We start from the raw sequence: 13,314 nt of genomic DNA, 5'->3' as shown, positions 1-13,314 counted from the left end.
TTTAGGGTTTACTCTCTTAACAGCTTTCATATGTAATACACAGCAGTGTTAATTATCAGGTTGTACATTACATCCCTAGTACTTATTTATCTTATAACTGGAAGTTTGTACCTTTTGACCACCTTCATCCAATTTCCCCTCCCCCCAGATAGGCTTTTGCTTTTTTGAACATCTAAATGAAGGGCACAATTCCTTATCTCCCAAAATAAATGGACTAATTTGCCCAAGAAGAGATAGACACTAATTTTAGAAGAATTTGAGGAGTTTGTCAAAGACCTACCTCCTCCGAAAGAACCTAATACAAGACAGTTTTCAAGCAGTTTCTTTATAAGCTTTTTTTTTTGAAACTGATAATTCCTATGTCAAGGAGATACACAGATATGGAATACTTTTCCATTTATTCTCTGAGTTGGCATGACTGTGATACTGCAAGTGGACTGGAGCAGTCCTCAAATGAAACCTAGGACCCTTACAGATTAGAAAGGCTCATCTCTATTCCTTGAACTGCAAATTTCATGGCCCTTTAAAGTGAAGTGAGGAGAAAGGGTAAATATTTAGTCAATCTTGTAATTGGCATGGCTGGGAATTTGGATAAGTACTAGACAAGGGGTAGCTGATGAAATTAATACCAGAAACCAGGAGGAGTCCACCCAAATGTAAGGCACATACACCGGGACACATCAACCTAGGGAAAAACCAGGATCGCAAAAATAACCACACACAACGTATCATTGACACTTGTCTCAAGTGTCAATCATATCTTATGATATGATATCATATCTTCCACTTCCATGAAAAAGAATATTCTTCACATCCCTCATTATTTCTTGCATTGCACAGGCATCTCTTGAGGGATCGCACTCACCGCTGCACTCTCCGTGATTAACAAGTGTCTGGCATACACTTGGTGTCCAATACATGTCTACCCAAATGAATGAGTGAAATGAACAAGGATTGTTCAGCAGTCACATGGTACTTGCTGTTTTCTCCTCTCTTGCTCTGGCGCACACTCTGGTGATCACTTTCGGTAATTTCTGAAGCCCTGAAAACTGCTTCTGAAGGTGGTGCCTTAACTGGGATTGTCTGGGCTGCAGCTGAGCCTGGGACCATGTTAGACTGAATAGTGTATAGATTTAGCGTGATCTTGGAGGGTCTTTGTAGATCTGCGGACTGTTTGAACTGGAAGAGACAAACCATGTCTAGCTCTATGCATTACAAACAAGAGAAAATTGGGTCCCTAAGAGAGGAAGTGATTCACTCCAGGCCACAGAAGTGGGGAAGAGCTGGGCTGCAGGAAGAACCCAGTGCCTTGCCTCCCAATTAAAGTGCTTCCATTACATTTCCTGAGGCACTTGGCAAAACCTTCGTAAACCAGGAAAATTGTTTGCACAGTTGCCGTCCGTTTCCCTTAAGTCAGAGGAGACATTTTAATGCATTTTCTGAAATCCAGTGACAGAATGAAAAATGAGTCTGTGCAGCATGAAAATACGTTTCTTTCTTCAGCGTGACAGCTGCTCTGGAACTCAGTCAGGGTACAAACATCACAGTTAATATAGAAAAGAGCCTTAACTATTGACTTTTATAACTGAGGAAACAAAGGCCCCCTTAATGATACTGAGGTTGTAGGAGCACAGTCAGGGTCTAAACCTTTGCCTTCTAAGAACCAGTTTGTGATTTCCACTAAATGCTGCCAATTGGAATAATCTTCAGCCTGATACGTGTATTAACTAAAAGCAATGATAGCTACTCTAATAGATACGATCCAAAGCTTGAGTGACTTAATGCACTGGAAATTTGTTTTTCACTTGTGGGAAGTTCTAATTGGCAGTGGAGGGTAGGGTTTCTGTCCCATGCTGTCTCTGAGGGACACAGGCTGACAAAGGCCATCTTCAGCTTAAAGCTCCTGTAATGAGTTGCAAGACTACTGATTATGAAAGGAAGTTTGACCTCACAGTCACAGCCACTGAATCGGGCTGGAGTTCCAGACTAGAATGGAGGCTTTGTGGATGACGAGCTTTACACATAATGAAGTTCTCCATTGCTGCCTAGGAGATTTTGACTATTTAAGGAGAGGGTAAAACCTGAGCGACCCAAACTCTCCAGGTAGGTAGGCAATCACTTTGGTAAAGTGGTATTTATTGTACTTCCCACATGCTGCCTTACATCATGGAATTTTATAATCATATTTGAACAGCTTGAAATACTTCTGTATTCGCCATCATGCCTCTCTACTGAGTACTCAGTGATTGCTCTTCAAACTGAATTTGATAAATACGTGTATTTGGGAATATGTCACATTGAAACTACTTGGATATATAATTTAATTAGAAAAATTAGAATTTTTATGGATAAATCAACAAGTATCTCCTCTCTCCCTCCCTCCCTCCCTTCCTTCCTTTCTTCTCCAAGCTAGTATTGCTGGGGTCCACTGTTGTGCAGACAGCAGTAACATAATGTCATGAGGACATGAGGTATGGCAAAAGATGTACAGATCCTTGAAGAACATGGAGAACCACATATCTTATCAAATATTCTCTAGATGGGTGCAGGGTCTCTCCTGCCCAGTGCCATGCAGGCTTCATCCCAAGGGCTGCCACATCCTATTTATACCTCCCAGAGCAGTAGGGCAGTGACTGAGGTGGGGGAGAGAGATTGTAGAACTTAGATTTACATGGAATAATTAAACAGAAAGGAGATGACAAATACAGAAAATTCTTTCTTCTGGACAGGTCTTTACTATTATAGCCTTAGAAACATTACTGCTGATTATTTTGTTTTTTTGTGAGATTGACTCCTTCCCCTAGTCTTGGCAAAGTGATCTACTAATTCATTACAATTCCTATCAAAATTTCAATGGCATTTTCCACAGAAATATTAAAAACAATCCTAAAATTTGTATGGAAACACAAAGACCCCCAAACAGCGAAAGCAATGTTGAGAAAGAAAAATAAAACTGGAGGCATCATACTTCCTGACTTCAAACTATAATACAAAGCTTTAGTAGTCAGCACAGTATGGTATTGGCATAAAAAGACAACAAAACAAAACAAAACAAAACAAAACAAACTATATGGAGCTAGAATGAGATTGTTTTATGGAGTCCCTACATTTTAACTGGTTCACATCCTCAACTTGAAACCTGGGAAATTTAAACGACTGGACACCCTGTTACTTTTTTTTTTTTTTTTTTTTTTTCTTTTTGCGGTATGCGGGTCTCTCACTGTTGTGGCCTCTCCCGTTGCGGAGCACAGGCTCCGGATGCGCAGGCCCAGCGGCCATGGCTCACGGGCCCAGCCGCTCCGCGGCATATGGGATCCTCCCAGACCGGGGCACGAACCCGTATCCCCTGCATCGGCAGGTGGACTCTCAACCACTGCGCCACCAGGGAGGCCCACACCCTGTTACTTTTAAGGCATACAGCAACAACATTTAATTATTAAAACACTTAATGTTCTTAACAAACAATATTTAATTGTTAAGGAACTGATGATTCAGTTCCTAGAGCAGGAATCCTGTCATGGGTGGATGGGCAAGGGTGCCACCCTCTCTACTTTGCCCTCCAGTGACCTGGCAGCTGAACTGCTAAGTCACCTTTTGTAGGGAATGGGTTTTTGCTTTTTTGTCAAGAACAAGATAGGTGTTTAGTAAATATAAGGTATCTTCAGCTTTTACTATATGAGTAGTTATGCATATAAATTTATTAAAAACCCTGGATATTCAGTTGTCTTCACTATTGAGCTGTGGATGTATATTTGGACCATTGAATATTCCACCTAAAGCTGATACTGGTTCCTTGTTTTATTGTTGCTGCTATTTTTTGTTTTTGAACATTTAAAAAATATACAAGGTGACTTCCACTTCCCAAAAGAAAGAAGTACTTTTCCTTATTCCTCCCACCAAGTACAGCTAAAAACCCCAGGCATCTTGTTAAAAAAAATAATACTCTGAAAGGTGATGTTATGGGGTGGATCTCCCAAGAGATACATTGAAGTCCTAACACCCAGTACCTTAGAATGTGACTTAATTTGGAAATAAGGTTGTTGCAGATATAATTAATTAAATTAAGATAAGGTTATACTGGAAAAGGGTTGGTCCCTAATCCAATACAACGGGTGTTCTTATAAAAAGAAGAAAATTCACAGAAACCCAGATGGGAGAATGCCATGTGATGACAGGCAGAAATGGAAGTGATGCAGCTGCAAACCACGGAATGCTAAAGATTGACAGCTACTGCCAGGATCTAGGAAGAGGCAAGGGAAGATTGTCCCTGACGGGTTTCAGAGGGAGCATGGCCCTGCCCACACCTTATTTGGAGCTTCTAGCCTCCAGAATTGTGAGAGAATAAGTATCTGTTATAAAAGTCACCCAGTTTGTGGCTTAAAAAGCCACCCAGTTTTTGGTACTTTGTTATGGCGACCCTAGGAATTAACACAGGTAGAGAGAATAAGGCAGACCATGTAGGGGTCTTGGGACCTGAAAAATGACAGAAAACTGCCTAGGTTTTTTTTTTGCCTCATATATCACAGAGCAGGTGTTGGAGAAACTAGCAACTTGGGAACACAAATGGGCTTAGACAAAAAAGAGCCCTAACAAATGCTGGCTCTTTCTTGCCAAAGGACTAGGAAAGAAGCAGCCTAGAAAGACAGAAAACTTTTAGACAATAACCACAGAGACAGCCAAATGTCACAGAAAAGACAGTGGCCCCACCTCCACCCACACCAGTAAAGTCCAAGTGGTTCTGCCTGGAACACTGGAAAAGTCATCTTGTGATAAGTAGGGTGAAGGTCACAAACTAGGGTGAGGGGCAGGAAGGAAAGGAGCCTGTGCCGTCCCTGAGCCCCCTGCCCCAGGTTCTGTGAGAAAAGAACACTCCCTCATGTTACAAAGATTCCCTGGTTAGATTCCAATTGTGTGCAGCCAAGTGAAATTCTAACAGATACAGCTTTCTAATATTTTCTCTTCGAGTTTTACATCGAGGACGATAAATGAGTTTGGGTTCTTTCTTCATGTTCAGTCTTTAATTTTGGTTTCAAGATTATCCTAGCCTCATCACATGATTTATAGTTCTAAATACTGGTAGTTTACTCTCTTTTACTATTCCCTGGACAATTTTCATAAAATACAGGGTTTTTGTTTTGGGGTTTTTTTTGAGGTTTTGGTAAAACTTAACCATACAGTTATCTGGACCTGGATATTGACCGAAGAGAAATTTCTGTAACAACATATTTAGAGAGAATCAACGACTTTGAATAGCAACTGGTTATTAGATATGTTAGGGAATTACTCTTAATTCTGTATTATAGTGGCATGGTGGCTGCTTGGGAAAAGGTCCTCATCAGTGAGCAGTGTACTGAAATTCTTAATGGATTTGCTTCAAAATACTCCAGTGTATGTGTGTTTTATATATCTTTGTATAAGGTTGACCATTTCTATAAACATTAAAAATGAAAATAATTAAAAGAAACAGTGCCACATTGCTGACTGTGACTCGCCTCATGCTGAAGTCAGGGTGCAGTTATGAAGTTCTGTCAGTAGATGGAAATGCTGTATAAGCCAACAAGGCTGTAAATGGCTACCTAGTCTTCCCTGGACCCCTGAGGTTGCAAGGTAACAAAAGCAGTATTACAAGCCACGTCAGATTTTATTGTTTTTAGTCAAAAAGTCATGGTAAGATTTGCAGAGAAAAAAAGCAGGTACAGAACAATCTTAAATTATTTTAAAAACCATATGAGATTTATGAATGTTTTATGGAGAATTTAGATAGAAAAGTAAAATAAAACAAAACCCTTATACACCGGTAAACTTATTACCCCTATATAAACATTTTGGTCTCTCTGTGTGTATCTCTCTCTTCCTTTTTCTCTACCTCTATCTCTCTTATCTCCTTATCTGTAGTTTAACATATATATGTATATTATAATTTAACATATATGTATTATATACATATTTGCATACTTTTGACTATGATTTTGAGCTTTGCTTTTAAAAATTGTATAATAATGACCACCACTTTTAGTTCAGTCTATAGAAAGAGCTGCATATCTTAAGAGATTTTCTGACTGTAATATAGGCTATATTTCATAGATCATGAAATATTTGGTCAACTAATACCATTGTATTTCAACTTAAGTTAACTTAGGTTATATAAAATAGCTCTAAGGAGTGGCTGTGGAATATGATGTATAGAAATAATATAGAACCTGTCACTAGGCCAACCTGGGTTAGAATACTTTCCTGTGTAATTGTGGACAAATTATTCTTTTTGAACCCCAATTCTGTTATCAGAAAAATGATCCTGTAATATGAGAATCCTTATGCAGTAATGAAGTCTAAAATTAGACAAACAATGTAAAAGAGCTACTTTCCATTCTTAGGATTTTCTCTTTGATTTTATCATTAACCCATTGTTATTTTTTTAACATCTTTATTGGAGTATAATTGCTTTACAATGGTGTGTTACTTTCTGCTTAAAAGAAAGTGCATCCGTTATATATATACATATGTTCCCATATCTCTTCCCTCTTGCGTCTCCCTCCCTCCCACCTTCCCTATCCCACTCCTCTAGGTGGTCACAAAGAACCAAGCTGATCTCCCTGTGCTATGCGGCTGCTTCCCACTAGCTATCTATTTTACGTTTGGTAGTGTATATATGTCCATGCCACTCTCTTGCTTTGTCACAGCTTACCCTTCCCCCTCCCCATATCCTTAAGTCCATTCTCTAGTAGGTCTGCATCTTTATTCCCGTCTTGCCCCTAGGTTCTTCATGACCTTTTTTTTTCTTCTTAGATTCCATATATATGTGTTAGTATATGGTATTTCTTTTTTCTCTTTCTGACTTACTTCACTCTGTATGACAAACCCTAGGTCCATCCACCTCACTACAAATAACTAAATTTCGTTTCTTTTATGGCTGAGTAATATTCCATTGTATATATGTGCCACATCTTCTTTATCCATTCATCTGTTGATGGACACTTAGGTTGCTTCCATGTCCTGGCTATTGTAAATAGAGCTGCGCTGAACATTTTAGTACATGACTCTTTTTGAATTCTGGTTTTCTCAGGGTATATGCCCAGTAGTGGGATTGTTGGGTCATATGGTAGTTCTATTTTTAGTATTTTTTTTTTTTTTTTTTTTGCGGTATGTGGGCCTCTCACTGTTGTGGCGTCTCCCGTTGCACAGCACAGGCTCTGGACACGCAGGCTCAGCGGCCATGGCTAACGGGCCCAGCTGCTCCAAGGCATGTGGGATCTTCCCGGACCGGGGCACGAAGCTGTGTCCCCTGCATTGGCAGGCGGACTCCCAACCACTGCGCCACCAGGGAAGCCCTATTTTTAGTATTTTAAGGAACCTCCATACTGTTCTCCATAGTGGCTGTATCCATTTACATTCCCACCGACAGTGCAAGAGGGTTCCCTTTTCTCCACACCCTGTCCAGCATTTATTGTTTCTAGATTTTTTTGATGATGGCCATTCTGACCAGTGTGAGATGATATCTCATTGTAGTTTTGATTTGCGTTTCTCTAATGATTAATGATGTTGAACATTCTTTCATGTGTTTGTTGGCAATCTGTATATCTTCTTTGGAGAAATGTCTATTTAGGTCTTCTGCCCATTATTGGATTGGGTTTTTTGTGTTTTTGATATTGAGCTGCTTGTAAATTTTGGAGATTAATCCTTTCTCAGTTGCTTCATTTGCAAATACTTTCTCCCATTCTGAGGGTTGTCTTTTGGTCTTGTTTATGGTTTCCTTTGCTGTGCAAAAGCTTTGAAGTTTCATTAGGTCCCATTTGTTTATTTTTGTTTTTATTTCCATTTCTCTAGGAGGTGGGTCAAAAAGGATCTTGCTGTGATTTATGTCATAGAGTGTTCTGCTTATGTTTTCCTCTAAAAGTTTGATAGTGTCTGGCCTTATATTTAGGTCTTTAATCCATTTTGAGTTTATTTTTGTATATGGTGTTAGGGAGTGTTCTAATTTCATACTTTTACATGTACCTGTCCATTTTTCCCAGCACCACTTATTGAAGAGGCTGTCTTTTCTCCACTATATATTCTTGCCTCCTTTATCAAAGATAAGGTGACCATATGTGCATGGGTTTATCTCTGGGCTTTCTATCCTGTTCCATTGATCTATATTTCTGTTTTTGTACCAGTACCATACTGCCTTGATTACTGTAGCTTTGTAGTATAGTCTGAAGTCAGGGAGCCTGATTCCTCCAGCTCCATTTTTTCGTTCTCAAGATTGCTTTGGCTATTCGGGGTCTTTTGTGTTTCCATACAAATTGTGAACTTTTTTGTTCTAGTTCTGTGAAAGATGCCAGTGGTAGTTTGATAGGGATTGCATTGAATCTGTAGATTGCTTTGGGTAATATAGTCATTTTCACAATGTTGATGCTTCCAGTCCAAGAACATGGTATATCTCTCCATCTGTTTGTATCATCTTGAATTTCTTTCATCAGTGTCTTATAATTTTCTGCATACAGGTCTTTTGTCTCCTTAGGTAAGTTTATTCCTAGATATTTTATTCTTTTTGTTGCAATGATAAATGGGAGTGTTTTCTTAATTTCACTTTCAGAGTTTTCATCATTAGTGTATAGGAATGCAAGATATTTCTGTGCATTAACTTTGTATCCTGCTACTTTACCAGATTCATTGATTAGCTCTAGTAGTTTTCTGGTAGCGTCTTTAGGATTCTCTATGTATAGTATCATATCATCTGCAAACAGTGACAGCTTTACTTCATCTTTTCCAATTTGGATTCCTTTTATTACTTTTTCTTCTCTGATGACTGTGGCTAAAACTTCCAAAACTATGTTGAATAATAGTGGTGAGAGTGGGCAACCTTTTCTTGTTCCTGATCTTAGTGGAAATGGTTTCAGTTTTTCACCATTGAGGACGATGTTGGCTGTGGGTTTGTCATATATGGCCTTTATTATGTTGAGGAAAGTTCCCTCTATGCCTACATTCTGAAGGGTTTTTATCATAAATGGGTGTTGAATTTTTTTGAAAGCTTTCTGTGCATCAAATGAGATGATCATATCGTTTTTCTCCGTCAATTTGTTAATATGGTTTATCACATTGATTGATTTGCGTATATTGAAGAATCCTTGCGTTCCTGGGATAAACCCCACTTGATCATGGTGTGTGATCCTTTTAATATGCTGTTGGATTCTGTTTGCTAATATTTTGTTGAGGATTTTTGCATCTGTGTTCATCAGTGATATTGGCCTGTAGTTTTCTTTCTTTGTGACATCTTTGTCTGGTTTTGGTATCAGGGTGATGGTGGCCTCATAGAATGAGTTTGGGAGTGTTCCTCCCTCTACTGTATTTTGGACGAGTTTGAGAAGGATATGTGTTAGGTCGTCTCTAAATGTTTGATAGAATTCGCCTGTGAAGCCATCTCATCCTGGGCTTTTGTTTGTTGGAAGATTTTTAATCACACTTTCAATTTCAGTGCTTGTGATTGGTCTGTTCATATTTTCTATTTCTTCCTGGTTCAGTCTCGGAAGGTTGTGCATTTCTAAGATTTTGTCCATTTCTTCCAGGTTGTCCGTTTTATTGGCATAGAGTTGCTTGTAGTAATCTCTCACGATCCTTTGTATTTCTGCAGTGTCAGTTGTTACTTCTCCTTTTTCATTTCTAATTCTATTGATTTGAGTCTTCTCCCTTTTTTTCTTGATGAGTCTGGCTAATGGTTTATCAATTTTGTTTATCTTCTCAAAGATCCAGCTTTTAGGGGTTTTTTTTGTTTTTTGTTTTTGTTTTTTTTGGGTTTTTTTTTGTGGTACGCTGGCCTCTCACTGTTGTGGCCTCTCTTGTTGCAGAGCACAGGCTCCGGACACGCAGCCTCAGCGGCCATGGCTCACAGGCCCAGCTGCTCCGCGGCATGTGGGATCTTCCTGGACCGGGGTACGAACCCGTGTCCCCTGCATTGGCAGGCAGACTCTCAACCACTGCGCCACCAGGGAAGCCCTAGGGGATACACTTTTAACCTTGGGATTATGGAAATGAAATGTTTCACGGAAGAACAAAGGTCTTAACAAAGTACTAATTAAGTGCCATTCTGGTGGTCATTATTTCAAGAGCAACCAAGGGGAAATAGTAAAAGGACAAATTCCAGGACTCTAAAGAAGGACTATGGTTTTTTGGGGACCTGCATCTTGTGTAAGTTGAGTTCTTACAGCTATCACTTGCTTTCCCCTGTATCATAGGAAATATTAAAAAGGAGCTGGTGAAAACTAAATCAGTAGGGAAAAGTCTAAATGAATGTGTGGATGAGTTTAGAGGGTGAGAGAAGATTGCTTTTGCTGCTATAATTGGAAACCTAAGCTGGATCCATCATTGCCTTCGTTTCTTCTTGGAGGTGGAAATGAAAGATGTGACAAAAGATAGGGACATGGCCGTGTGAATTTATCTCTGCTTCAGAGTGAGCTCATTGAAACAGCTGGACAATGTGGTTGAAGGCTGTAATAGTCTCTACCATATCAAGTGTGTCAGGCATAGCACTAGAGGTAGCAGAAAATATGGAAACAAATAGAAAAAGGAAGTGAGTGTGCATGTACATGGAGAACCTTATAAATCCCTGTGGCTTGCCTAGTTCTATATACTGAACAGTTTGAGTAGCAGCTGAGGTCACTCCACTGAGGCCATTTGGAGGTTTTTGTTACAGAGTATATCACTGTGAGATTTTATTATCATCTTGTTGACAGAAATAACATGCAGCATCTTCAGACTGCATGTCCTCAACTGTCAGGGTAAAATCTGTTCCATACCCCCTGCCACTGAACCGGGATGGAACCCCAGAGATGAGAGTAGAAACATGTTTCACAATGAGTTTAGGAGCTTTTCCTGGTTGCTGTTGGTACCAGTGCTCATCAACATCAATGTCTTGGCTGGCTTTGCAGGTGACAGTGACTTTGTCTCCTGGAGTCACTGACACAAATGCTGGAGATTGTGTGATGGGTGTTTCTGCTCTGGTCTCTGTTTAGGGAGGAAAAGAGAAAAGATAAATCAAAAGCATCATGTTTGTTGAGAATGAAAAAAACCAATTTCATATACAAATGCTATATTTTTTGGTCAAGATTCAGAGGACTTAAGTGCTGCAAAAAGAGGAACTATTTCTCTTACCAGAGATCCAGAGGAGCAGAAAGATGAGGTGAGCCTGGGAGCTCATAACCTTGGCCTGGCGTTCACTTGTAGTCAGTGTCCTCACCAGTTGAACAGTACACATTATATGGCCTCTGAGATGTTGAGGGACTTATATATGGGAGCAATATGCAAATTACATGGTATGTGGTGGTGGGATGGGCAGGCAGTGTTTAGCTGGCCGACTGTGAAACTTCATGCATGAGCTGTCCATGGTGATATTGTCAGAGCTTTCCTTACTCTCTAAAGGGCTGTGAGTAAAATCTAAACTCTTGGGCAAATAATCATCATCCTTCCTTTGCTTTGCTTTTCTGCCCCCAGACTTTTCATTATTCTGCAGGATTCAGTATTCCATCTTCTGCCATTCTGATGCCAAGTAAACTGGGGTGACAGATACCATGGCAATACTCCTGACATCATCAACCATTGCCCCCCTTTTTGGGTTACACACTCAGGACCATAATTACTTCACATCATGGTTGAATACAGGATTCAGAGAGGTGTCTATGTAATGCTGTTTCCAACTGCACATTTGCTTCCATGATTACTCAGCTCTCTGTTCCAATATTTACACACATATTAGTTACCCTAAACCATAATTACTTACACTGAGATTTTTTCACATTAAAAATTTAAAATTTTCTTTTGACTCAAGTGAATTAATGTCTACTTGGTGGTACTGGGTAGAACCTAAAATAATTTTCCTTGTATACCATCCATCTACATTTCAGAAAAACTACATGCTGCATTTGAAAGTGGAAACTTGAGAACTACAGCTAAATAATAGGGCAAAAAAGATGAAGGGTGAGACATTAAATTGCTACTGTCAGTTTGAAAGGAAAGTAAGGTAAGTGTCTTTCTTTTCCTTAATCAAATTCTGTTTACCTGATACCCACACAAAAACTTGTAAAAGAATGTTCATAGCAGAGGCATTGAATTCACCAAATAGTGGGAACAACCCAAATGTCCATCAAGTGTTGAATGGAAAAGCAAAATGTGGCATAGTCATATAATGAAATACTATTTGGCCATAATAAGAAATAAAGTACTATAATAAACTACAACATGGATAAACCTTGCAAACATTATGGTAAGTGAAGTAAGCCAGTCACAAAAGACAACATGCAGCATGAGCTGTTTATATGAAATATTCACCGTAGACACAGACAGTAAGTGGTTACCTAGGACTTGGGGATATTTGATGCTGGAGGAAATGGGGAGTAACTGGTAATGGGTACAGGATTTCTTTTCGAAAATATAAAATTGACTGCGGTGATGATTGCACAACTCTTATACTAAAGTCCATCATGTTGGACAAGATAAATTGGTGAACTATATTGTATATGAATTATAATGCCATAAAGGTGTTACTTAAAAGTCTAGAGTTTCGGGCCTCCCTGGTGGCGCAGTGGTTGAGAGTCCGCCTGCCGATGCAGGGGACACGGGTTCGTGCCCCGGTCTGGGAGGATCCCATATGCCGCGGAGCGGCTGGGCCCGTGAGCCATGGCCGCTGAGCCTGCGCGTCCGGAGCCTGTGCTCCGCGACGGGAGAGGCCACAACAGTGAGAGGCCCGCGTACGGCAAAAAAAAAAAAAAAAAAAAAAAAGTCTAGAGTTTCAAGAGTGAAGAGACCTCCGGCAAGGAACAGCAAGAATATGTGAGTGGTAGAGACCGAAAGAGCTATTGGTAAGCCTGGGGCTTTGTGTTCTGAGATGTGTTTTGAACATTTAAAGATGATCCATTTTTTTGAATTATTGAGAAAGAAATTTGTCCTAAAATGGAGTTACTAGAATTATCTGTGATGCTCTTCAACTAGGTGGACGACCTTGAACAACTCCTACCACCTACCTATCTGGGTCTTATTCATCTCTATTGAATGGCACAGCAAGTGTGATTTTTAAAAAACCCTGTTGAGATTTTGATTTTGACTAGGTTTTTTTCAATTTCTTTGAATAATATTCTGGCGTCTACAGTGTATTTTGTTATTTTTCCTAAATATATGATGCTTTGGATGCTCTTGTAGATGGTGTGTTTTGTGATTTTAATTTTTATAATTTGTTGCAGTTATAGAGAAATCAAATTGGTTTTTTTTTTTTTTTTTTTTTTTTTTGTATATTCACCTTGAATCCAGTGGGTGGCTATTTCTCTTATTGATTTCAGTAGTTTTTCT

General features: G+C 39.4%; 1 protein-coding gene across 1 annotated transcript in view; it reads right to left on the bottom strand.

Annotated features, from left to right (window-relative positions):
- Positions 1–13,314, bottom strand: part of LOC132501570 (immunoglobulin kappa light chain-like) — an 87,171-nt gene that overhangs the window by 16,782 nt on the left and 57,075 nt on the right. The gene's annotated exons all lie outside the window — the stretch shown is intronic.

This window comes from Mesoplodon densirostris, chromosome 14 (genome assembly GCF_025265405.1).
Source record: "Mesoplodon densirostris isolate mMesDen1 chromosome 14, mMesDen1 primary haplotype, whole genome shotgun sequence".
Lineage (NCBI taxonomy): Eukaryota > Metazoa > Chordata > Mammalia > Artiodactyla > Ziphiidae > Mesoplodon > Mesoplodon densirostris.
Note: the sequence above shows the minus strand (reverse complement) of the source record. Positions and strands in the feature narration are given on the sequence as shown.